General features: G+C 45.4%; 1 protein-coding gene across 1 annotated transcript in view; it reads left to right on the top strand.

Annotated features, from left to right (window-relative positions):
* GRM4 (glutamate metabotropic receptor 4) overlaps positions 1 to 25,730 on the top strand; it is a 184,375-nt gene that overhangs the window by 11,780 nt on the left and 146,865 nt on the right. The window lies entirely within an intron of this gene.

Genomic DNA, 25,730 nt, shown 5'->3' with positions numbered 1-25,730 from the left:
GGAAGTTATAAAGATGCTTGTTTAGGCTCCGTGACAGGAAAAAAAAAACACCAAACAACTTCCTAGCAATTAAAGCTGTCTAAAGTAGGATGACAGGCCTCTTAAGAGGTGGTGGGTTTCCCCTCTATAGAAGTCTTCAAGCAGATGCTGGATGATTACTTGTCGGGTACGTTTTATCAGGGCTTCCTTTCATGTGTGAGTTGCACTAGATGGCTGATGAGGTCATTCCAACTGTGAAATACTGTAATTTTGTGATGCTATGAGTGTCCCCACTGCAAGGGAGCTCCTGGCATGGTGCATCTCCATCCCCCAGCATCAGCTGGGAGCAGCCTACCAGGGGGAGATAGGCACTGGCTTTTTTTCTGGGGCCATTACTCTGTGATTGGTATTTGGCCAGAGGGCCAAGGCTTGGGGAGCACTGCAGAGCATGATCAGGCAGTGAGGCTTAATTGATTATCAGATGTCACAAGGCAGCTGACTTTAGGATCCCAGGGCAGCCGATCTTGCCATCTGGCTGGGTTGGATGAGAATAGAGGCCTCTAGGGGGATAGGTTGGTGACAAGTCCCCAAGTGAGAGTCCCAGCCCACAAGAGTTGGGGTAGGGTGAGCCGAGGTCTCCCTGTCTTGGGATACACATTCATTTGGGGTTGTCAGTCAGAGCACCAGGGCAAAAATCTTAGCTTCAGAGTCGGAAGATGTGTGTCTGAATGGCCTCTGCTATAGCGTTTTCTCTCCAGTGTAGTAGAGACAGGGTTTAGGTTAAACTCCTCCTGTGTCTGCTACTTAGTACATGAGTGACCCTGGGCGAATTCCTTAACTTCTGGGGTCTCAGTTTTCACCTTTTTTGGGGGGCTGTATTCCCTAGATGATCTCTCAGATCTCTGCCAGCTCCAGGTCTATGATGCTAAGTAAATCATGGCACTTCTCATGTGGTAGGCATATGATGCTATAGTATAATATAAGCTAATTGAAGGCAGGGACTGTTTCTCCTTTTCTTTGCACCCATAGTGCTTGGCACGTAGTGAACACTTAATAAATGCTTGTTGACTGATTGGATATTGAATGAATTCCCTCTCTGGGTCAGTTTCCCCATGTGTACTAGGGAAAGCTCTAGAGTCCCTTCTACCTTCTACTGGTCTAGCAGAAAGATTTTGGGTCAGAGACTTGGGTTACAATCCTGGTGGTGTCACTTATTGACTTAGATGACCTTAAGCAAGTCATTCAACTTTTCTGTCCTCTGGTTCCTCCTCTATAAAATGAGGAGGTTGGGGGACAGCTAGGTGGCGCAGTGGATAAAACACTGGCCCTGGAGTCAGGAGGACCTGAGTTCAAATCTGGCCTCAGACACTTGACACTTACTAGCTGTGTGACCCTGGGCAAGTCACTTAACCCCCATTACCCCACCAAAAAAATGAGGGGATTGGACTTCATGGATTCTTAGGTCCCTTCCAGCTGTAATGCTCTGATTCCTAAAAGACAGAGGAAAAGATTCTGGATTTGGAGTCAGAAGTCCTGGATTTGAACCCCAACTTTGCTTCTTACCATTTGGGTGGCTTTGGGTGAGTCACTAGAGGCAAAGGATATTTCCTGGGAGTGGCGTGGGGTGGAACAGGTCTGTATGTGTATCTTTTTTTTTTTTTTTTGCGGGGCAATGCGGGTTAAGTGACTTGTCCAGGGTCACACTGTGTATTTTTGTGAGCTCAGGCAAGCACAGAGCTTAGTGTGAATATGTTAGGATGTATATGAGCAAAGACACAGAGAGCCTGGAAAGCCCTTCTGAGTTATTGTCTGTTCTGAGCAGGACCTGGTTCCTGTAGAGGTGGAACAGGTGGCTAGCTGCCTCTCCTGTGGGATTTCAGGAGCTGCCTTGAATACAGAACAGAGCCTTCTGTCCTATACTGAGAAAGGAGGCAACAGGATGTGGACATCCTTGGGAGAAGAGAGGAAGGAGACCTGAGTACCTCAGAGGATTCTGAAGCCACATGAGGTTAGAGCCAGAAGGAATTCCAGAGATCATCTAAAACAGCTCCCTCTTTTTATACTTGAAGAAACTGAGGCCCAGAGATGTCAGTTACCTTGCCCATCAGTGGGCAAGACAAGACCAGAATCTGAGGCTCCTTTCTCCCAGTCCAATAATCCTCCCACTTACTTTCCTGACTCCTTGCAGAGATTTGATTTGATAGGAGGGAGGGAGGAAGGGAGAGAGAGAGAAAGAGAGAGAGAGCGAGCGAGCGAGCGCAGACGGACCTCTAAGGTTCTTGGTCCTTTCTGAGCCATGGTCAAGGTGGTAAAGGCTCAGAAAGAGGAGGCTGGGAGGGACACTTCCATCAGCAGTCAGCCAGCCAGTTAACAAGCATCTATTAAACCTTTACTATATGCCAGGACCTTTTGCTAGGGACTAGCCCTGACTCTAAAAATGCATGGGCATTCATGTGGTATTTGTGCCCATCTGGGGTGCTTGTGTGTGCATGTGTGACCATGTAAGGCTGTCTGTGTATATGTTCCTCTGTGTGTTTGTCTCTGCATGCTTGTCAGGGTTTGTGTGTGTGTGTGTGTGTGTGTGTGTGTGTGTGTGTATACACAGGCACAGGTGGCTTCCCTTGGCAAGGTATGCCTACCTCCATATGCCCAACTGTGACTGTGGCCTTAAGGTTGGGGCCAGGCCTCTGACTGTGGGCTGGCTTCCTTCTCCACTGGGCCTCCTGGGTTGCCCCTGAGGGAAAGGAAGGAGAATAGGAACCCCTGCTGGATAGAAGGCAGCCTCAGGGCTCAGCGCCAGCACCCTGGGCTCCTGATTAAACACAAAGAGCTATGTCCCAGTCTGGGTGGGAATGATAATGTGAGTCATAGGGGAATGGATGACAGAGGGGGAGATGGCCTCAGAGATATCCAGATAGAGAGGGCATCAGAGGAAAACACAAACTTTCCCTTGAACAGATTTGTGGGACCTCTTGCCTACTTTTTTCAGCTTCAGGTTATCTCTGGGTTTGTACCCCATCTCTGGGACAGCACTAATTTTTTTTTTTTACATAGAATTCCTTACTGAGCTTCTGGTGAGCAGACTGTAAGACGGTTCATAGGGATTGTAGATTTAGAGCCGGAAGGGACTTTGGAAGTCCTTTATTTTACAGATAAGGAAATGGAGCCTCAAGAAAATTGTGGTATGGCTGAGATTGTAGCTAAGGTGTTCTGATTCCAAATCCAGGCAGAGTGGGAAGAGTCCTGAAGAAGTAAGCCAGGAGATGCGGATTCAGATCTTAGCATAGACATGAGCTCACTGTTGGCCAGTCTTTTTTTTAAATCCCAATTTCCTTATCTTGGAGATGGGGTAATAATTCTTGTCCTGACTTCCTCATGGGGCTGTTGTAAAGACAGCAATAATGGATGCAAAATGCTTTGTAATCATAAAGTTCTCCCTCTCCGTCTCCCTCTCCTCTTCCTTTTTCTTCCCCTTCTTTCTCTCCCCCTCCTTTTCTCTCCCTCTCTCTCTCTCTCTTCCTCCCTCCCTCAGCCCCCCTTCTTACTCTTGCTCTCCTTCTCTTTTTTGTTTTTTTTGTTTTTTTTTTTTGGTGAGGCAATTAGGGTTAAGTGACTTGCCCACAGTCACACAGCTAGTAAGTGTTAAGTGTCTGAGGTCAGATTTGAACTCAGGTAATCCTGAATTCAGGGCCGGTGCTCTATCCACTGCGCCACCTAGCTGGCCCTTTCTCCTTCTCTTTATCCTTCTCCATCTCTTTCATTCTCTTTCTCTCCCTTTCTCCTCTCCTCACCTCTTTTCAGAGAGAGAGAGCAAGTGAGAAAGCTGTATGGTAAATATTAATATTTTACATATATATATATATATAGAGAGAGAGAGAGGAGAGCTGTATGATATACACACAAATATGCATAAATAAATGCATTTATACACATATACACATATGTGTATGGATATATACATACATCTCTATCTCTATCATCTCTGTCTGTACCTATGTCCATATCTATATCTATATCTATCACTTTCCCCTTTCCATCTATTAAAATCCTTTCCTGATTTCAAACCCAGTTCATGTTTTAGGGTTGGAGAGTTAGAGGGTGAAACACCTTCTCTGGTCAGCTTAACTCATGAGGGATCTCCTTTCCTTTGACCATCTCTAGGCCTTCTTGTGGATGGCTCTCAGGGGGCACTTAACCACACACCATCATGCATTGTTGTTTCATTGTTTCCTGTGCTCCCAGCCAGACTTTAGCTCCCTGAGGGTTGGGACTTTGTCTTATACTTCTCTGCATTCTCCATGCAGCTTGGTGCTGGTCTAGCCCCAGGATTCAGTAAATACCCACTGAGATGGATGGATGAACAGACCAATCAGTCTGCAAATGTTTGTTAGTGACCGCTTTGTACAACATGATGTTAGACCTTGGGGGAGATACACAGTTTAGCTATGAATGAGTGAACGGATGGATGATGAGCCCTGGTGAGCATCCTCGGCTAAGTCCTGCCTGGTTCCCATATCACTTGTATGGCCCCGTATCAGGACCAACCAGCAGCATCTCATGTACTATCCTAGCCTGAGCATTCTCAAGAATAGGAGAGTTGTGGGTTGGAGGAGGGAGAACATAAACAAGAGTATTCCTGGAGAAGGGCTCCCTTTCTCATTGCATCTCCATGGGAATGCCTCTCTAGTACCCAAGCCCAGAGTGCACCAGGATTCTGTGATGGTGGGATGTGCCATTGCAGGTTCTTGTCTGTGAGTCATGTAATCACTGGATTCATTAACCATAGAGCCATGGCTATATGAGAGCTGGAAGCGACCCCCAAGGCAGTCTGGTCCTACCCCACTATGGCACCCTTGATGAATAGCTATCCAGACCCTGTTTGATAACCTCTAGTGATCAGGAACCTAAGGCTGCCCCTTCCATTTCCTATAGCTCTTATTTGTTGTTGTTGTTGTTGTTTTTGTGGGGTAATGAGAGTTAAGTGACTTGCCCAGGGTCACACAGCTAGTAAGTGTCAAGTGTCTGAGGCTGGATTTGAACTCAGGTCCTCCTGAATCCAGGGCTGCTGCTTTATCCACTGCACCACCTTGCTGTCCCTAGCTCTTATTGTTAAGGAATCAAATCTACCTCCCCAACTTTCACCTAGTGCTTCTAGTGCTAACCTAGTGCCAAGTAGAGCCAATTAAATCCCTTATCCATTCGACAATCCTTCACATACTCAAACTACCAACTGGCGGTCCAGAGTGGATTGGGTTTCCCCATGGCCACATCATGCATCCGTGGCTGAGCGAGGACTCCTACTAAGGTATCTGGTCCAGAATTCTGTGCTTCATGTTTTAGGGTTGGAGAGTTAGAGGGTCAAAAAGAGACCTCAAAAGTAATCTCTCCAACTCCCTCATTGAACAAATGAGGGGATGAAAGACTTGAGAGGTTAAAGGACTTACCCAAGGTCACATGAGTAGAAAGTATCAGAGCATTGCTTTGAACCCAGGTCTTCTGACTCTAAATCCAGTGCTTTGTCCCTCAATTCAGTGCTCATTGCACCTCAGTGCCATTTTTTCTTCTGCTGGACAAGGTCAGATGACCGTAGATGGCAAGAGGATTTGAAGCCTCAAAGGTTACGAGGAATAAATGATTATAGTTTTGTTTTAGGTGCATGTAGGAGGGGAAGGCAGTGAGACAAAGGAGGGAGGAGCACTTGTCAGAGACCCTGCAACCTTGGCTCATCAAGGGGAGTTTTCCAGCCTGCTTTGTGGAAAGGTTTACTGCCAGGAAGGAAGCTCCCCTTCCTAGTTTTCTCACCTGTTCCCACAGCTGCATAATTGGTATTCTGGAGATGAATTCTTGGAGAATTTGACCTCCAAGTAAAAGAGTTTCCCAAGTGGGAACATCAAACTTTGCATTTAGATGGGACCTTCCACCAGAGCATCTCCCCAGTGGCACCCAGCAGAGATTAATTAAAGAGGCAGCATGAGAGCTGGTCCAGGAGTTGGGAGGCTTGGGTTCCAGTTCCAGCTCTGACAATTTACTATCTATGTGACCTTGAGTAAAGTACCATGGTTTTCTAGCTTGTCAAATGGAGTTCATCATGCCCTGGCTCACTCAAAGGGATTGTTTTTTTTGTTTTGTTTTGTTTTGTTTTTGTAGGGCAATGGGGGTTAAGTGACTTGCCCAGGGTAACACAGCTAGTAACTGTCAAGTGTCTGAGGCCGGATTTGAACTCAGGTACTCCTGAATCCAGGGCTGGTGCTTTAACCACTGTACCACCTAGCTGCCCCCCAAAGGGATTGTTAATGAGGACAATCCATTTGAGAGGCTAGGCTTAAAGTCAGGAAGCCCTGGGTGCTAATGCTTGCTCAGCCACTTAGTAACCTGTTTGACCTTGGACATATAGAATCACTTCTCTGGGTCTCAGTTTTCTCATCTGTAAAATAAATGGGTTGGATTACATGATCTCTAAGGCCCCTTCCAGCTCTAAATAAATGAGCCTATATCAGTAATTGTGAGAAAAATAATTATTAATAATGGATTTCTGGGGGGACCCAGGGATCAGTTCCTCAATCCTTCCCTCTCCCTCCGCTCCAGAAAGTTCAGATCTTGCCTGGGACAAACCCAAGGGAACAAAAGAAATGGAGATAGACTCTTTTGTCTAACTCAGCTAGATAATGGACTTTGCCTGAGGCATCTTGAGTGAGGGGCTTCTCCCAGATGTCATCTGTAGAGTTCATTTTAATTTAGACTACCCTCAAGTCACTTCAACCAATGAAATTGAATGATACTAACCAATTAGCTTTGATCAATGTATAATGACCCGCCTCTATCAAAAGAACATAAAAATTGGAAGAGGCCACAAGTTCTCTCTTGGCCAGTGCTTGACTCTTGCTCTCTGGACACACTCTCTACTCTAGGCTTTCCCTTTTTTTTGGCAGGGCAGTGAGGGTTAAGTGACTTACCCAGGGTCACACAGCTAGTGTCAAGTGTCTGAGGCTGGATCTGAACTCTGGTCCTCCTGAATCGAAGGCCAGTGCTTTATCCACTGCGTCACCTAGCTGCCCCCGGCTTTCCCTCTTTTAAAAAAACTTGTATTTTCTTTCTTTCTTTCTTTCTTTCTTTCTTTCTTTCTTTCTTTCTTTCTTTCTTTCTTTCTTTCTTTCTTTCTTTCTTTCTTTCTTTCTTCCTTCCTTCCTTCCTTCCTTCCTTCCTTCCTTCCTTCCTTCCTTCCTTCCTTCCTTCCTTCCTTCCTTCCTTCCTTCCTTCCTTCCTTCCTTCCTTCCTTCCTTCCTTCCTTCCTTCCTTCCTTCCTTCTGGCTTTCCCTCTTAGGACATTGTAAGTCTGACTGCCTGAGACCATGAGAAATTAGGGAGACACACGTTCAATCCTTTACTGACATTATATTAATTAAATAATAATATGCTTACTGCCAAAACTGGTGCAATAGCAATTAATGAAAAAAAAAACACCACATCAATCAGCCAAGAAGCATTTATTAAGCACTAGCACTGGGCTTAGTTAAGTATCAGATACTGTAGTATCAATACACAAGTGGGACAAGCCTCTGTCCTCAAGAAGCTTACATTCCATTGCTTACATTTCTTTACAATCCTTTTATACAAGCCCAACTCAAATGCCACCCCTTCCATGTAGCCTTCTGGGATTCTTCCTCCTCTTTGGCCAGTCATTTTCCCCTGCAATTGTTTTGCCCCATCTCTAATGAATTTACAGATCATAGAATCATTGATTAAGAGTTGAAAGAGACCTTCTAGGTCAATCTGGCCCAACCTCCTCATTTTATAGACAGCAAAGTTTCAGAAAAGTTTAGACTCTTGCCCAGGGTGATAGAGCTAATTAAGTATCAAAGGTGGGGTCAAGTGTTAGTTATTTGTGTTTGTGACTTAACTCTACTGAACTTTAATGTCCATGAAGGCAGGGGCCCTGTTTATCCACACTTTGTCCTTCAGCACCCAGTAGGGCTATGTCCATAGTAGGTGGCTAATACATTTTTAAAAAATTGAATGCTTGTTAAATATAGCACTTCAAGGTTTACAAAGCTCCTTCCTCACAATAGATGGAAGCTCAAAGAGGTCGAGTGACTTCCACAAAATCTCACAGGTGGTTTTTGAACCCAGTATTCCTGACTCCTAGTCCAGTATTCTTTTTTTTTTTTTTTTTGGCGGGGCTATGGGGGTTAAGTGACTTGCCCAGGGTCACACAGCTAGGAAGTGTCAAGTGTCTGAGGCTGGATTTGAACTCAGGTCCTCCTGAATCCAGGGCCGGTGCTTTATCCACTGCACCACCTAGCTGCTCCCCTAGTCCGGTATTCTTTCCACTTCATTATGTTGTCTCCCAAATGCTAGTGTGTGTTGTGTAGAAGTGAAACTAGACCACCTATGAACCTGCAACCCTAGGACTAGGCAGAGGAGGTGAGGATGGAACCCACGCTCTCCTTTTCAGCATCTTCCAATCACTCCTAAAAGCTTTTCCATAGGGGTCCCTACCTTATGCACCTATCTTCCCAGTCCAAGAGATAACCTTCCCAAAATACAGATGAGTTAACTGAGTCTCAGAGAAGTAGGGGAATGAAGCTAGGCTGCCATGGCTGCCCAACTTATGAGCAAGGGTCCCCCTCATGCTCACCTCAAAATCCCTTTTCCCTCCCTCCCCCTCTTATCTGTATCACCCCTGCTTCCTACATCTCTCCCCCAGTTTTGAGTCTGCTCCCAGATATAGGAGCTAAAAACGAAGAGAATCCTTCTTTCCCCATTGCAGGAGGCGTGAGGAGTCAGAACCCTGTCACTGTGTCACATTAGGGGGAAATGAGGCCTTTGGCTTTCTGTCACTTCCCCTGCTGCGCTGTGTCTTACCCAGGACTTCATCCCAAGAAGCTGTAGGCTCATGGTGAAGAGGACTGGGGGTGGGGGAGGGGTATGCAGCACAGGCTTTCTGACCTAGCCTGAGCTTCCCAGACGCTCTGTCTGGATCTCTTCGACGTTGACATCAATCAATTGACAGGAGCTACTGTGCCTACTGTGTGCCCAGGGCTGGCAGGGGGTCGACAGGAGAAGGATCAGTGAGTGTGAGGGGTTTTTGCTCTCCAGGAGCACGCAGAGGAGACAAGGAGGTAGTAGCCTACAGTAAAAGGCAGTAATTATGAAAGCAATTCACATTTGTCTTTGGTTCACGATATGCTTTACAAGCATTTTCCCTCACTTGATGCTCATACGCTTCTTCTGAGGTAGATGCTATTATTATCCCCATTTTGCAGATGATGACATTGAGGCTCAGAGAGGTTGAATAACTTGCTCATGGTCACATAGTAAGTGTCTGGGTAGAGGTGGGGGAAGGAGAACTCAGGTCTTTCTGACTCCAGGCCCTTCCTTCTATACATGACCTTCCAATAAAGTGGGAGTTTTGAGAAGGAGATCACTGAGGGCTGGGGTGGTCAGGAACTGCAATGAGCTCTGGCCTCCGAGGTCCAGGGCCTGGATTCCAGTCCTGGTTCTGCTCTGTACTAGCCATGCGACCTTGGGCAAGTCAGTTTAATACTTGTTTTATTTCATAAATTAAAAACAAAATAAATTTTAGAAAGAAAAAAAAAGGATAGGGTTGAACTAGACTTCTAAGATCTTTTCCAGAGCCATATTCTATAAGGTAAAATTGTAAGCTCAGGGCAGCTAGGTGGCACAGTGGATAAAGCACTGGCCCTGGATTCAGGAGGACCTGAGTTCAAATCCAGCCTCAAACACTTGACTCTTACTAGCTGTGTGACCCTGGGCAAGTCACTTAACCCTCATTGCCCCGCCAAAAAAAAAAAATTGTAAGCTTCTTAAAGGCAGGAACTGCCCCCACACTTAGCATAGTGCCTGGCATACAGCAGGCTCTGTACAAATGTTAGTTGTTGTTGTTGTTATTGATCCTCACACTTAACATAGCTCCTGGCACATAGTAGGCACTTAATAATTAAATGTTTGACTATTTATTATTGAAAAGTGAGACCTTGAGCTGAGCCTTGAACAGAGGCAGGATTTGGACAAGAGGAGAAGATGGCAGGGTGGAGACAAGACATCCTAGGCCGGAGGAAACACAACCTAAATTAAAATACATTCGTGGGGCAGCTAGGTGGTGCAGTGGATAAGGCACAAGCCCTGGATTCAGTAAGACCTGAGTTCAAATCCAGCCTCAGACACTTGACACTTACTACCTGTGTGACCCTGGATAAGTCACTTAAACCTCATGGCTCCCCCCCCCCCAAAAAAAAATAATTCATGTGGTTCACATTAGAATATCAAGTACATTTGTAATATGCAATCTATGTGTATAAAATATACACTACGGGGGCGGCTAGGTGGCGCAGTGGATAAAGCACTGGCCCTGGATTCAGGAGTACGTACCTGAGTTCAGATTCGGTCTCAGATACTTGACACTTACTAGCTGTGTGACCCTGAGCAAGTCACTTAACCCCCATTGCCCCACAAACAAACAAACAAATAAAATACACACTACATATGGGTAGAGTGTGTGTGTGTGTGTGCATGCATGCACGCTTGCACAGCAACATATCGTAATGGCTAGAGGCTAGAGGCTGTTGCAGACATAAAGCTTATATCCTTGTCTTGCCTCTGTGACCACAGGCAAGTTCTTTAACCTGTTGGTGCCTCCAGGCAACTTTCTAAGACTAGACATTACAGTCAGGTTAAGAGATTTGCAACACTAGGATTAAATTCCAGGTTGGACACTCCTCCCCTCCCTGCCCCAAGTGTATATCACATATACACATACATATGTAAATGTGCTTGGATCCACACCTTTCATCTCATTTGAGCCTCATGACATGATGAGATAGAGGAACTGAGGCAGAGAGGAGAGACTTTTCCATAGCTAGGAAGTAGCAGAGCCAGACCTTGGACTAGGGGCTTCTGGTTCCTGGTGCAAAGCCCTTTCCATTCACCCCACGGTAGCCACCTCTGTGTAGATGGGATGTGCACAAAGCATCAGTGGCAGTGACAAGGCTCCTTCTACTTGGAATTGAGGCCATGTACTGGAGAGGATTGGAGGGCAGATCAGCTTGGAAGGGGAGCTCTCCACTAGCCTGGCTATTTTTAGCCCTCACAGGCCAGTGCTTGTTGGGCTGTTTGGGTCATTATTCTGCGACATCCATTGCTCGGCTGTTTCCGTTTGCTCTGGCAGATCCCTGGCTGAGAGAGCTGCTTAAGTTGTTTCAGTGAAATGAAGTTTATAAGAGGCCCCAGCTGCCCCTGCCTCCCATGAATGAATGAATGAATGAGTGAATGAATGAATGAATGGATGGATGAATGGAAGGAAGAAAGAAAGGGAAAGAGAAAGAAAGAAAAAGAAATAGGAAGAAAGAAAAAGAAATAGAAAGAAAGAAAAGCATTTATTAAGTGTTTACTATGTAGCAAACATAACTCTGGTGATACAAACACTAAAGCCAAAAGAGTTCCTGCCTTCAAGGAGGTTAGATTTTAATGGGGAGAGACTACACAGATAGAGAAGTGGTAGCCATAGGAGGGTGTTTTGATCTGGGAAGTTACAAGGATGGTGAGTGGAGCCTTAGGGGAATCTACTAATATGTTCCTTCCAGAAGCAATGATTGTATTGATTTGATTAAGTTTCCAAAGGCTGGATGGTATGTGAAGTATGGTTTGGTTGATCTAGCTTGGCTAAATAGAATGGGCAATGTATTTGTGCTCACTTACCAGTTAGGACAGCTCCACCCCTGTGATGGAGTTCCAAAGCTAAGTGACATAAAAAGGTGTGGTCTCAGGGGCAGCTAGGTGGCGAAGTGGATAGAGCACCGGCCCTGGAGTCAGGAGGACCCGAGTTCAAATCTGGCTTCAGACACTTAACTCTTACTAGCTGTGTGACCCTGAGCAAGTCACTTAACCCCAATTACCTAAAAAAAAAAAAAAAAAAGGTTTGGTCTCTGGAGGTCCTGAGCCCCAGAAGGTGCTACAGCAGGGTGGATGACAAGATGATTAGGGTGGATGGATGGATGGGAGGTGAGTTGGAGCTGAAATTCCAGGAAAAGAAAGGTCCATCCTACTTTTGAATACCTGCCTTGTGTCCAGGCCTCTGCTAGATGCCAGGGGAGAGGTAGAAAAAAAAATCTCCTTTGCCTCAGCTAAAGATGACCTCATCCTTGTATCCTGTAGTCTTATCTCCCTGGCATGTCAGCCCCTCTATTCTCTAGGCTGGGGGTGACCTTGGGCGCAGTGAGAGAAAGCAATGGAGTGGAGGGGGGTGCATAGTTCCCAGATGGTGCTTGTTATCTGAGTCATGAAGCAGATGGGCCCAGGAAGTGAATGAGAGAGTCGATAAGGAGCAGCTTGGAGACAATTGCTGTGGTCCCTCTTTCCACTGTGGTTGCTGCCTTCACAGATAATCCTCTGAGTTAGAATAAGCCCACCTTTCTTTAGATAATCCATCAAACTGCAAGAATTTGTTGGACATCAGTCTAGGTTGAAGTCCTGACTAGAGATTTTTGTGCCCAGGACGACTACCACAAACTGAGCCTGAATCGAATGTCATGAAAAGTGCCCTCAATTGAGGGGGTGGGGGCAATGGGACCCTGCCATATAGAGGGGAGACAGGGACCTCAAGGTCACTGCTGGGAAGACCAAGGGGGATGGGGACAGGGCTGGTGAATTCACCTAGCAGCATCTCTGATCAGATCCCTCTTGTAACCAATCCTTCTTGTTAACTAGGAGGAACTAGGCTATGAAAAGCAAGGGGCCCTCTAAGCATCCTGAGACAAAGCCATGGCCGCTCCACCCTCTATGTGTGGGACAAGACATGATCCCTGCCCCGGGGGAAGTCACAGTCCAATAATAATGATAGCAATTACTCATTTGCGTGGCACTTGCCTCTCAATAACCTGAGGTAGGTGGGACAAGGCTCTACTTCATAGAAGAGAAAGCTGAGTCTCAGAGAGAGGGGCTGTGACTTGTTCAGAGTCACACAGTTAGTTGCAACTTCTCCTGATGACAAAAAGGTAGTGAATTACACAAGGTGGTGTGTTGGTAAGGGCGAGAGAGATACGGACAACAGACTTGTGGAACATAGAATGTTAGAGCTGTCAAGGACTTGAGAGATGATGTAATTCGACTCTTTCATTTTGTGGATGAGGAAAATGATGTAGGTCAAATGACTTGTCCAGGGGTCATGGTGTGGCCTAGTGTCAGAGCCAGAAATAAAAACCCAATGTCTCTGGCTTCCAGATTCAGCACTCTCTCCGTTTTACAGTGATCCCTCCTCACAGATAACAAGAACGGATGTGAAAATGCCTTTGGAAAATGATCAATCATGAGGCGGCCCTGGGAGAGAAGGCTAGTGAGCCCCCTTTCTGGGGAAATTAAGGAAGGAGCTTTGAGAAATGGATGATTACTCCCAGAGAGCCCTAGCTTTGGAGTCAGAGCACCTACCCACCCAGGTTTGGGTCCTAGCTGCAGCATTCATTAGAAGCTATGTGATCTGTATGATTGAGTAAATTTTTTCCCCTATTTGTACTTAACCTGCTCTTTATTTGGTGGTTGGTTCCCTAAGTTCCCCACCTGGTCTCTGGTGAATTTCATTTCAGTCTGCTTTTTGTAAAAGCATGTCAACCAACCCAACTATTGATCAACAACCTGTAAGGAGAAACCTGTAAGGAATCTCTCCATCAGGAGAGAGGCCCCTGTCAGACCAGCTCAGGGCCACAGAGTGGGAGTTAACTAATAGGGCCTTTATCTGGTTCAGGGAACGAGATCCCAAACCTAGGGGATTTCCTAAGGATTCCTCCTCCCCCCCCCAAATCCCTGGGGATTTCCTGGGGAAATCCCAGCACCTAGCTAAACATCAGAGCTGTCAAGCTGTTGACAGTCAGTCACGGGGCAGCTAGGTGGTGGGGCAGCTAGGTGGCGCAGTGGATAGAGCACCAGCCCTGGAATCAGGAGTACCTGAGTTCAAATCCGGCCTCAGACACTTAACACTCACTAGCTGTGTGACCCTGGGCAAGTCACTTAACCCCAATTGCCTCACTAAAAAAAAAAAAAAATAAAAAAAAAAAAAAAAAAAACAACGACAGTCAGTCACACAACCTTAGCAGCTTGGAAGTGGTTAGGCTTTTCTGGCCTACTAGTAATATTTCTTTTTGGCTGAAATGTCAGGGAGGCTGCATTTGTCCTGGCCACATGTTGGACATCTGTGTTTAAGGAAGTCCCAAAGAAATCCACTAGGTGGGGAAAGGGCAAGATGAAGGTTCGTTGAAGGAACCGAGGACATTCAGTCTGGAGAAGACGACAGAAGAATGGTAGGAAAAGCGATAGATTTGGAGCCAAAAGACCTGGGTTCGATTCCCAATGAATAGTAGATATTTTCTATCTATGTGACCTTGGACAAGGCACTTAACCTTCTGTGCCTCAGTTTCCTCATCTGTAAAATGAGGGGAGAGGACAGGGTGGTCTCTAAATTGCTGGTGTCTATGATGACCTGGGAGGGATATAATAACTGTCATCTAAAATTTGAAAGACTGTCACACGGAAGGGGCAGTAAAATTATTCGACTTGGTTCCAGAGGACAGAACTAGGACCAAAGTTCTTAGGGAAGTTCTCAGGAGGCAAATTTCAACCCCATATAAGGAAGGTCTTTCTAAGAATTAGAGCTCTTCAACAATGGAATGAACTGTCTCCTGAAGTCATGAGTTCCTTGTCTTGAAATAGAAAAGGCTGGATACCAAAGAGAGGATTTCTGCACTGAATGAGGTGATGGTCTAGAGCAAATGTTTTTAACCTGAGGTTTATGAACTCAACATTTATTTAAATGTATTTACTTTAATATGATAACAATAGCCAGCAATTTCATAGTATTTTAAACTTTGCAAAGTGCTTTACATATGCTATCTCATCTGATCCTCGGACAGGCGGGTGCTATTATTACAACAACTTTACAGATGAGGCAGAAGTGAAGTGATTTGCCCGGGGTTACAGAGCTAGTCAGTGTCTGAGGATGGATTTGAACTTAGATCTTCCCAACTCATGTCCAGCATATCTCTCCCTTTCTCTCTCTCTCTCTCTCTCTCTCTCTCTCTCTCTCCATACATACACACGCACACATATAAATATGTATACGTATCTATAAGTCCAACTGCCTATATAAACAATGTTTATGATTTTACCCTCATCTAAGCAGTCTGGGATTCCATCATGGAAAGAGAGCATGCTAGTCTACCATGTATGGTTTTTTTTTTTTTTTTTGAGGAATCATAGTTACCCTGCCCATTGTCACCGATTCTCTCTCTAGGCTTGCAGATTAATGGCATTTTCTCTAGTATTTATGAGGCCCTGTAAGACTGAATGCACAGGAACCTTTAGGGTCTGAATGTGAATGTGTCTCTTGTGGGTATGTAGGGACAGGAGGAGAACAATGTGGGAGAAAGAACACTGGACTTGAAATGAGGAGACCTCAGTTCAAATTCCAGTCATATAATCTTGAACACAAGGAAATGACTACATCCTCTCTCTGACCCTTGGTTTCCTTACCTGTAAAATGGAGATAAAAATACTAGTACTCCTTACCTCATCGGCTTGTTGGGAAACCATAAATCTATAGGGAGATGTGAGTAATTATTACTATTTGAAAGGCGGACCCAATGGTGGACCCTTTCCTACCTTCCAGGTTGACTTCTTTCTGAGGTGAGCTCAGTGGTGGACTTCCCAATTCTTTTTTTTTTTTTTTTTTTTTGTGAGGCAGTTGGGGTTAAGTGACTTGCCCAGGGTTACACAGCTAGTAAGTGACAAGTGTCTGAGGCTGGATTTGAACTCAGGTCCTCCCGAATCCAGGACCAGTGCTCTATCCACTGCGCCATCTAGCTGCCCCTTCTCAATTCTTTAGGGAACTCTACTGATTCCAATACATTCATCCAGTTTTCCAAGACATTTCCCCTCTCTTTTAGCGCATCTTTCCACCCTTCCATCACAACAGGGACTTCTTCCCATCAGCCATTCCCATCTGATCTCCTCTAAAAAGATAGATGTAAAGAAGACATTAAAAACCTCACCCTTTCACTATGCTCTCTTATTAGTTTTCTCTCCCTGTCAACCAGGGAAGCACAATTTTCTCTGGTTCTTTTTCTCTGTCCAATATCTGAGAAGATTCTACCTCCCCCCTTCCCCAGTTCCCCTTGCTGGCTGTCAGCTCCTTTCAAGCTTTGACCATCCTAACCTTGTCTCTGTGCGGTCATGCCATTTTGACTCCCCTTCAGCTGGAGGAAAAAAAAAAACCGCTGAGCTGGGGACCAGGAAGCCCTGGGTTGTGACTCTCTAGCTTTGACGTTCTGTGAATTTTCTTCAGACCCCATCTACACTTTTGTAAACACTCATCAGAGCATAGACATTTAGAGCTGGAGGGGGGTCTTTTGAGAGCCTCTTCATTTTACAGAGCAGGAGACTGAGCCCAAGAGAATGAATGTGATTTGCCCAAGGTCACACAGCAAGCTTTTGTGGTGTATGTGTGAATTGAACCGGACTCTTTGACTTTGCTCAGAGTGCCCTTTCCCTTGTGCCATTGGGCTCTCTTTAGGATTAGCCAGATTAACCCCCTTGTTATCTGCCTTGTCTTTTCTCTGTTAAAAAAATGCCAAGGCTCTCAATTGTTTCCTTCAACAATAGTTAGATTTCTCACACTCTTTTGCCTCTCTTAGGCTCTTTATTTTGTGGATTTTTTTTTGCCAGCATTCTGTGCCTTGTTTGAAATGTCTTTTCTTAAAATTCACTTTCCAAATATCATGGATGGATGGCCGAAGTTTTCCTCTTTTACCTCAGGATGGGTAAGGGAAGGGAATGCATGCTTATATAGCACCTACTATGTACCAGGTGTGCCAAGAGATTTATTGTTATTTGATCCTCACAATGACCCTGGGAGGTAGGTGCAAAACCAAGTGCCATCTGCTTCCCCAAAAGAAGGGGAGAGGAAGGCATCCTGGAAGTGGGGTGGTGTTTGACTTAGGTTTTAAAAAGGTAGACAGAGGGGCAGCTAGGTGGTGCAGTGGATAAAGCACTGGCCTTGCATTCAGGAGGACCTGAGTTCAAATCCAGCCTTAGACACTTGACATGTAACTAGCTATGTGTCCCTGGGAAAGTCACTTAACCCTCATTGCTCTGCCAAAAAAGCCCCAAAAAACAAAACAAAAAAAGGTAGGCAGGTGAAGAGGAAGAGGGTGAGGATTACAGGCAGAGGGACAGAGTGAGCAAAGTCTTGGAAGATGGCGAATGAATGGAGTGTTTGGGGACAGAGTATAGACCAGTTTGGCTGGAGTGTAGAGTATGTGGAGGGTAGTATGAGATAGTCAGCAAGGGTAGATTGGTGCCAGATAATGATAGGCCTTGAGGCCAGGCAAAAGAGTTTGAACCCTAATTAGAAGGCAGTAGGGAGCCCCCAAAGGTTTTTGAGCTGAAGAGTGACTTAGTTGGATTGCTCTGACAGCTGTAGAAGGGACAGATGGTCTGAATGACAGGATGCAAGCAAAGAGACTTGTTAGGAAGCTATTTGTTGAACTAAATAGTCCAAATGTGGTAATATGCTTCTATGATTGCACATGTATAACCTACATCAGATTGTTTGACGTCTTGGGGAGGGGTGATGGGAGGGAGGAAAAAATGGAAACTCAAAAATCTAATAAAAATGAATGTTGGAAACTATTTTTGCATATGATTGGGAAAAATAAAATACTATTTACAAAAAAAGTAAGAAAGAAATAGTCTGGGAGGAGAGTAATGGGAATAGAAAGGAGGGGATGGCTGTGAGCAATGTTACGTAGGTGGGATAAAGAGGAATTACCAACAGATGGACCGTGAGAGGTGAGGGAGAAGGTTTGGGGGAAAATAACAAGCTCAAATTTGGACCTTTTGAATTTGGGGGTCATGCAGGTGGAGATAGCCTCTAGGGGGTTGGAGAGGCCAATCTTGACTTCAGAAGAGAGGTCAGGACTGGAGTCACTGATCATAACCTTCTCTGCCTAGAGATAACAGTGGGAGGGATTGAACTCCTGTAGGGAGATAACATACAGGAAGAACAGAGGACCCAGGCTAAATCCCTATAAGATTGAAAGGATGAGGGGGCAGCTATGTGGCACAGTGGATTAAGCACTGGCCCTGGATTCAGGAGGACCTGAGTTCAAATCCAGCCTCAGACACTTGACACTTACTAACTGTGTGACCCTGGGCAAGTCACTTAACCCTCATTGCCTCCCCCCCAAAAGATTGAAAGGAGAGATAAGGAGAGGGACAAAACGGAGTCTGCAGTATGTGGTGTTTCTGAAGCTGATGGAGGAGGAAGAGGAAAAGGAAGAGGAAGAGGAAGAGGAAAAGGAGAAGATTCACAGTAGGAGAGAGTGGTGAACAGTCCCCAAAGCAGCAGAGAGAGAATGTTAGAGGAACCGTGGGGGCTTGAGGTACCTGCTTTGTCTGATGCTGGTAGGAGGCTCACATTCCCATGCACATGAATGTGTGTGGTCTGACAGGCCACAGTCTGGCTCTAGTTGGACTCTCCAGGCTCATTGGGCATTATTCCCCTTCACGGAGTCCACACTTTGCCCACCAGCTTGCTATTCTCTCTGTACTTGACAATCCGTTTCCCACCTACGTGCCTTTGCAAAGCCTGACTCTGCCTCATGCCTGGAATGCTCTTCCTCTTCATCAGCACCTCTCAGGGTGACCCCCCCCCCCAGCTCAGCTTTCATCTCCTTCAAGAAGCCCTTTATGATTAGCTCAGGAGTCAGTGCCCCAATCACTGTATATTTAGTTTGTATGTATCTTGTATTTCCCTCTCAGGAAACATACCACATCTCCTTCCTCTAGCAGACTATAAACTCTTTGAGGGCAGAGACTATCTTGCTTTTGTATTACAGTCTCTTAGCTAGCACAATACCTGGTGCCTTGCTTTCAAAATTACCTTTTATAATTATATTATACATATTTTATGGAGAAGCTAGGTGGTGCATTCAATAGAGTACCAGGCCTGGATTCAGGAAGATCTGAGTTCAAATCCAGCCTTAGACACTTACTAGCTATATGACCCTGGGCATGTCACTTAATCTTGTTTGCCTCAGTTTCCTCATCTGTAAAAGGAATTGGAGAAGGAAATGGCAAATTACCCAGTGGATTTGCCAAGAAAACTCCAAATGGAGTTATAAGGAGTTGGACACTATAGAAATGACTGAAGAGCAGCAATTTAATATTTACTTCTCTTTGGACATGTTTTCTCCCCCAGCTCTTCGAGGTTAGAGACTGCTTTTGCTTTTGTCTTTGCATTCCTAGGGCCAAGCATAGTGCCTAGCGCATAGCTTGTCTTTATTAAATGCTTGTTGATCGATTGAATACATAGCAGGGTCTTAATAAGCACTTCTGGGTTAATTGATCCTGTAAGACTCAGGTATGCACATGCATATATCTTTTTATCTGTGTGTAGCTAGAAGGAGGGAGATAGAAAGGGAGGAGCCCTTGATTCAGAGGCAGAAAATCCGGGTCCCGGCCTCGTCTCCTCCATTTGCTAGCTAGTCCTGTGATCTGGAGCAAGTCATTTTTTGCCTTTCTCAGTTTCAGTTTCCTTAGCTGGAAAATGGGCACAATTTATATGCATAATGAACATTCTCCCACGGGGCTCATTGGATCATAGATGTAAGTGTCCTCTGAGGTCATCTAGTCCTGACCTCTCATTTTACAAATAAGGAAACTGAGGCCCAGAGAGCTTTAGTTTAGAGGTTTAGACTTGGCTCAAGGTCACTCAGGTTTTAAACCTGGGTCTTTGGACTCCAAGTCATTGCAACACTCCTCTATTGTTGGAAAGAAGGTGTTCTGTAAAGTCATCCATAGAGATCTGAACAGTTGGGCAAATCTCTTAGTGTCCCTGAGCCTTCTTTTCCTCCTTAGAGAACTGAAGGGCTGCATTAATTGGTCTCTAGGTCCCTTTCAGGTTTGGAGCTGGATCTTAAGTGGGTGTGATTATTGTGCATCACTAGGACTGAATCTGTGATATTGTGTGACTCAGCATTTTAGGGTGAGGGGTGTGTGTGTGTGTGTGTGTGTGTGTGAGAGAGAGAGAGAGAGAGAGAGAGAGAGAGAGAGAGAGAGAGAGAGAGAGAGAAAGAAGAAAGAAAGAGAGAGAGAGAAAGAGGGAGAGAGAGAGAGAGAGAGGGATGGAGGGAGGGAGAGAAGCATGGTGGGGAGAGAAAGAAGCATTCAGGCCACAAGGCCCTTGAGATGAGACAAGATTGGGGTCCCTCCAGGGCACTAACCAACTCACCACCTCCTCCTCTGCTGGGGGGATTTCCCCTGTATTTCAGAGGAGACAGGGGCAGAAGCAAGGTGTTTTTGCAGCATCCTGAGTGTGAAACGGTATATAATTAAGTACCAAAGTGAGTGGTGAAGAGAATGAGGACTATGGGAGAAGAGAGGAGGTAGAGGCAGTGTGGGCTGGAACACTGGAGGGGTGGGGGAGGATTTGTGGAGACTGGGGCCTGAGCTGAGCCTGGGTGGTCAGGTGGGAGGGGGATCAACACCCCCATGCTGAACTGAAGTGCTTTAGCACATTGGACATTGGATTTGGAGTCAGCAAGACCTGAGTTTAAATCCCACCTCAGATACTTGTTAGCTGTGTGACTACTGACAAATCACTTAATCTCTCTGTGCCCTAGTTCCCTTATCTGTAAAATAAGAGGTTTGGCCTCGAAGGTCCCATTGGGCCCCGAATCATGATTCCTCGGTCTTATTTCATGTGGCTTAAGGAGGGAAGGGCTTTTGTTCCTGGCCAGGATTTTCAGAATTGGAGGACAGTGTCCTCTGAATGGGTAGAGGCCTTTTCCAGGCCCAATGAGAGATGATAATAAGACAAGTTAAAGCCAAGTGTATGCCTATGACCAGGATGAAAATCTGGCTGGAGACTTCTTTGGTGAACCTATCGAAGACCTTTGGGGTCAAGAAAAACCAATTTAATCTCTATTCCACAGAATCGTCCTTTAAAAACTGGAAGGCAGCTAGCACATCCCCTCTTGACCCTTCTCATTTCCAGGCTGAGCATTTCCAGTTCTTTCATCTTATCCTTGGGTGCCCTGTGTGTAGCTGTGTAATTCCTAGCAGGAGCATTGTGAGGCAAGTACTGAATTTGGAGTGACAAGACCTGAGTTCAAAGACTCGCTCACTCTGTGACCTTGGACAAGTTGCCTAACCTCTCTGGACCTCATTTTCTTCATGGGGGGAGGAGTTGCACTCAAAGAACTATCAGGTTTCTTCTGGCCCACAATCCTATGACCTATGACCAGGGGACATATGGGGAAGAGTTTCATGAATGGAACCAGAAGATCCCAGGATAATAGAATATTTTGAGATGAGCCATTCTCACCTTTGTGAAAACAAGTCTCCAGAGATAGTTGGGTTTCCTTGGGCCTTGGGGCTCAATGAGTGAATGTTTGTGAGAAAGAAAATCTCCTGGTACTCAGACAGTCCAAGGGGAATGTCTCCCCTGAGATAGGCCTTTGATTAACAAGATTCCCACAGTGGCTGTGCTTTTCAAAGCTGCAGTGGGGCTACTCCCCTCCCTACTCCATTGCATTGTAGTCATGTGGGGTAAATAGGGCTGGCCTTATGTAATCCCTGTTTGATAGGTCAGGAGGATGAGGATGGAATTTACCACAGCCAATTTAGTAATAGAGTCTGGGTTAGAGATAAGGCTTTTGAGTCCCATTCCAGGGTTTCCCCCATAATGTGGGTATGACGTGCATATGTGTATGTATGTGTATGCATATTCATGTGTGAGTGTGTGTGAGTGTGTGTGTGTGTGTGTGTACTCACCACCAACCTCTGATCAGTTACCATTCATGGGCAGCTTAGCCCACTAGGAATCATAGTGCCCCTCAGACCTCTGGCCCTGTTTCTAGGGAGCAACCCCTGTGGGGAAGGGTTAGGCCACCCTCACCAGCTGCCACCGACAGGGCTAGTGGGTCAGCCTAGGCACCCAGAAAGAGAGACAGGATGCCTTATGGCAGGCAGGTCAAACCACATCAACGGTTCATCTCCCCTCAGATCCCAGTGGGGACAACCCAGGACCCTGAGCCCAGGAGAGCCAGTGCCCCTGTTCTAGGCCCAGCTGCCACAGCTATATTCATGGAAGCAACTCCTTTGGAGATGCTCACTGGCAGCTTCCTTGCTGAGTACTGCAGATCCTACTTTCTCTTTTGTCAACAACAACAACTTGTGGTGGTGTCGCGTCTGACTCATTGTGATCCCATGGACCTTACCTCTTCAGGCTCTTCTTTGTTCCACTGTCTCCCAAAGTCTGTCCTGATTCACATTCACAGCTTCCATGTTACTATCTTGTCATCTCCTCCTCTGTTTCCCCCTTCTCCTTTTGCCTTCAGTCTTCCCCAACATCAGGGTCTTTTCCAATGACTCCCGTCTCATTACATGGCCAAAGTATTTAAAGGTTCAGCTTCAGTATTTGTCCTTCTAACCAACTATAAATATAGAGAGACCAAGAAAAGAAAGTTTTTCTCCGGCAAAAGTCCTTGGCACTCTCAAATGTTTCGACATCAGAAACGGATATGGTTTTATCAGTGGAAATAACATTAAAGAAGATGCATTACCATCTGCTTTGCTACTGCACCCTAAGGACCAATGGGCCTTTCCATCTGATTTGCAGCTAAACCTATATGCATTATCTCCTCCATTTGAATGTGAGTTCCTTGAGAGTAGGCCACACCATGCTTTTCTATTTGCGTCCCTAGTGCTAAGTACTGTGCTTTGCATATATTAAGCACTTAATAAATTCTTTTTATTCATTCCTTCGTGCGTGCATTAATTAATTAATTGTATGTCCTGAGCTTTCCTCTCTAGTCCTGATTCTCCTCATCTCTTCCTGAGAGAACCCTCTCTGGAGAGATAGTGTTGTATATAGCAGATGAAGCATTTGCTTTGAACCCAGAGGAGTTGGGTCCAAATTTGGAATCTTTCACATAGTGCTTGGGCAAGTCACTTTACTTTACTTTACTTTTTTTCTTTTTTTTTGGTGAGGCAATTGGGGTTAAGTGACTTGCCCAGGGTCACACAGCTAGTAAGTGTTAAGCATTTGATGCTGGGTTTGAACTCAGGTCCTCCTGAATCCAGGGCCGGTGCTCTATCCAACTGTGCCACCTAGCTGCCCCCACTTTACTTTTCTAAACCTCAGATTCCTTGCCTATAAAATGAGGAGGGTTGGACTAGATCAGCTTTAAATGCGTGACCCTTGGACGCATTGTTCAAGGACCAGGTAGAATGTCATCTCCTTCATGAAGTCCTCCCTGATCCCTGCAGTGGGAAATGATCTCTTGCTGTTGTTACGGCATTTCTGTTTTTCTACATGATAATTATTTGTGTAAGCGTCTCCTCTTCCCAACCAGGCTGTAGACTCTCTGAGTACAAAAACTGAGCTTCCTTTGTATTTCTTCTTTTACCCCACATAGCAGGCCCTTGAGTAGTGAGTTTTTGTTTTCTTTTTGGGTAGGGCAATGAGGGTTAAGTGACTTGCCCAAGGTCACACAGCTAGTAAATGTCAAGTGTCTGAGGCTGCATTTGAACTCATGTCCTCCTGAATCCGGGGCCGGTGCTTTATCTACTGCATCACCTAGCTTCCCCCTTGAGTAGTGTTTTTAAATGATTATGTATATTATCCTTTCTACATTTTTCTTATTTCCTCCACTCCAATAGAATATAAACTCCTGGAGGGCAGGAATGGTTTTATTTTTCCCTTGTGTTCTCAGTGCCTAAGTATGGTGCCTAGCATATTTGTTGTTGCTATTTATTGTCCAACTCTTTGTGACTCCATTTGGGGTTTTCTTGGCAAAGATACTGGAGTGTTTGCCACTTCCTTCTCCAGCTCATTTGACAGATGAGGAAACTGAGGCAAACAGGGTTAAGTGACTTGCCCAGGGTCACACAGCTAATAAGTGTCTAAAGCTGAATTTGAATTCAGATCTTCCCGACTCCAGACCTGGTGCTCTATTTACTGTGCTACTTAGTTGTACATAGTAAGTGTTTAATAAATGGGCAATGAATGAATGAATGAATATACTTGGTGGTCCAATTTGGAGAAGAATGGAATGTCCTGGGAACTGGGGATGGCAGTGAGAGATGAGAGGAAAGGAGAAAGAACTAATGACTTTAGAGAAGGTTATTAATCAGGCAATTGGAACAGAATCTCAAAGAGATTAAGTTAGCTGGAGAGAGATCCAGACTGAGTGATCTAGAAAGAATTCAGCCTTTCCTATTTCTATAGACTCCATTCTCTTATTTGATCCTCCTGGCAGTAGATGGGGGGGGGGGCAGTGCAGTTGTCCCCATTTTACAGATGAACAAACCAAGGTTAAGAAAGGGGAAGTTACACCAAGTCACACAGCTAGTAGGTGCCAGACAGAACAGAGATTGGAACCCAGGTCCTCTGCCTCAACATGTTGCATTCTTTCCCTTGACAAGGTTTCACTCTGCCTTAGTTTTTCTCAGTTGTGTTGCTTGGCCCATAAATGAGAAGCCTCTAATAGTTTTTATTGGTAGGGAGGTAGTTACCTTTTGCACTCTGGGACAGGGGCTTGGGCATGAGTTGTCAACAGGATGACAGTCACAAGAAGTGGGACAGGAGCTAAGCTACTAGAGAGTTTCCTCATGGCTTTAGGTTGTGTTCCCAGGAGCAAATAAATGCAGGAGAGAACAGCAGGGCTCTCAACCACAGTGTGTGTTTTCATCTCACTTTGTCTGTGATGCGGGACTCCAGGAGAGCAGGATGAGATAAAGCAGTTTTGACAAACACTTTATGGGAAATTGGTCCAGAGTTGGTGTTCCAACATTTCCCTCTCCTCTCACCCTCCACCCCAATTCATGTTCATTCTTAGGATGATCATAGATGAAGGTCAAGGAAGGGCTGGTGGCAGCTCCAATAAAGAGTCAGGTTTTCCCCAATGACGTTTGGAGAATGGGCCCATGAGGAGAGTGAAAATAACGTCATGGAGAAGAGTCTGTATGCTCAGCTATAAATTCTGATCTATTTCTAGGATGTTTATTTCACCTAAAAATGCATTTCTATTGACATCTCTTGTTTTTAATATCACCTTCATTTCCAAATATATCCCTTCCCCCACCCCAGTGACCGTCTCTTGCAATGAAGAACAAAAAAGAAGGAGGAAAAAAACATTCAGCAAAACTAACACACCAACCAAGTCTGACAGTGTACATACTATTTCACACCCATAGTCCTCCACCTCTGCCAAGAAGGACATTTCTTTAGAGCCCAACCCAGTCCTTTTGGAGCCTCTCTGTGCTTATATTCCTCTTTCTGCTTGCCTCCCCGGTATCCCCTCTTCCAGTCCTCATCCTAGGCCATAGCAGGTGTCTCCTATTTTTATTTTCCCAAGTGCAGCCAGAATCTGGAAATGGACATTTGTTTTTGGCAGATCTTCTCATAGCTTGTCACGCAAGGATGATGCTCATATAACGTTTTATTTGGCTGATTTCAGCCCCGAAGCTCACATTTGCTCATGCACATATCTTGCTTGGTCATTCCAGAGTGTTTGCTCACTCAGGCACACCACTGTATTTGGTCACACACATGTTTGTTCACATTTCTACTTGGCAATACATATGTGTTCACTCTGCTAGGTACATGTTCATGCTTGGTTATGCAAGATATTCACACGGGAGGCTCCGGGGAACAAGATGAGATAGTGTATCATTAAAATACT

The sequence above is a fragment of the Dromiciops gliroides genome, chromosome 4 (genome assembly GCF_019393635.1).
Source record: "Dromiciops gliroides isolate mDroGli1 chromosome 4, mDroGli1.pri, whole genome shotgun sequence".
Classification (NCBI taxonomy): Eukaryota; Metazoa; Chordata; class Mammalia; order Microbiotheria; family Microbiotheriidae; genus Dromiciops; species Dromiciops gliroides.
This window is presented reverse-complemented; position numbering and strand designations above follow the sequence as displayed.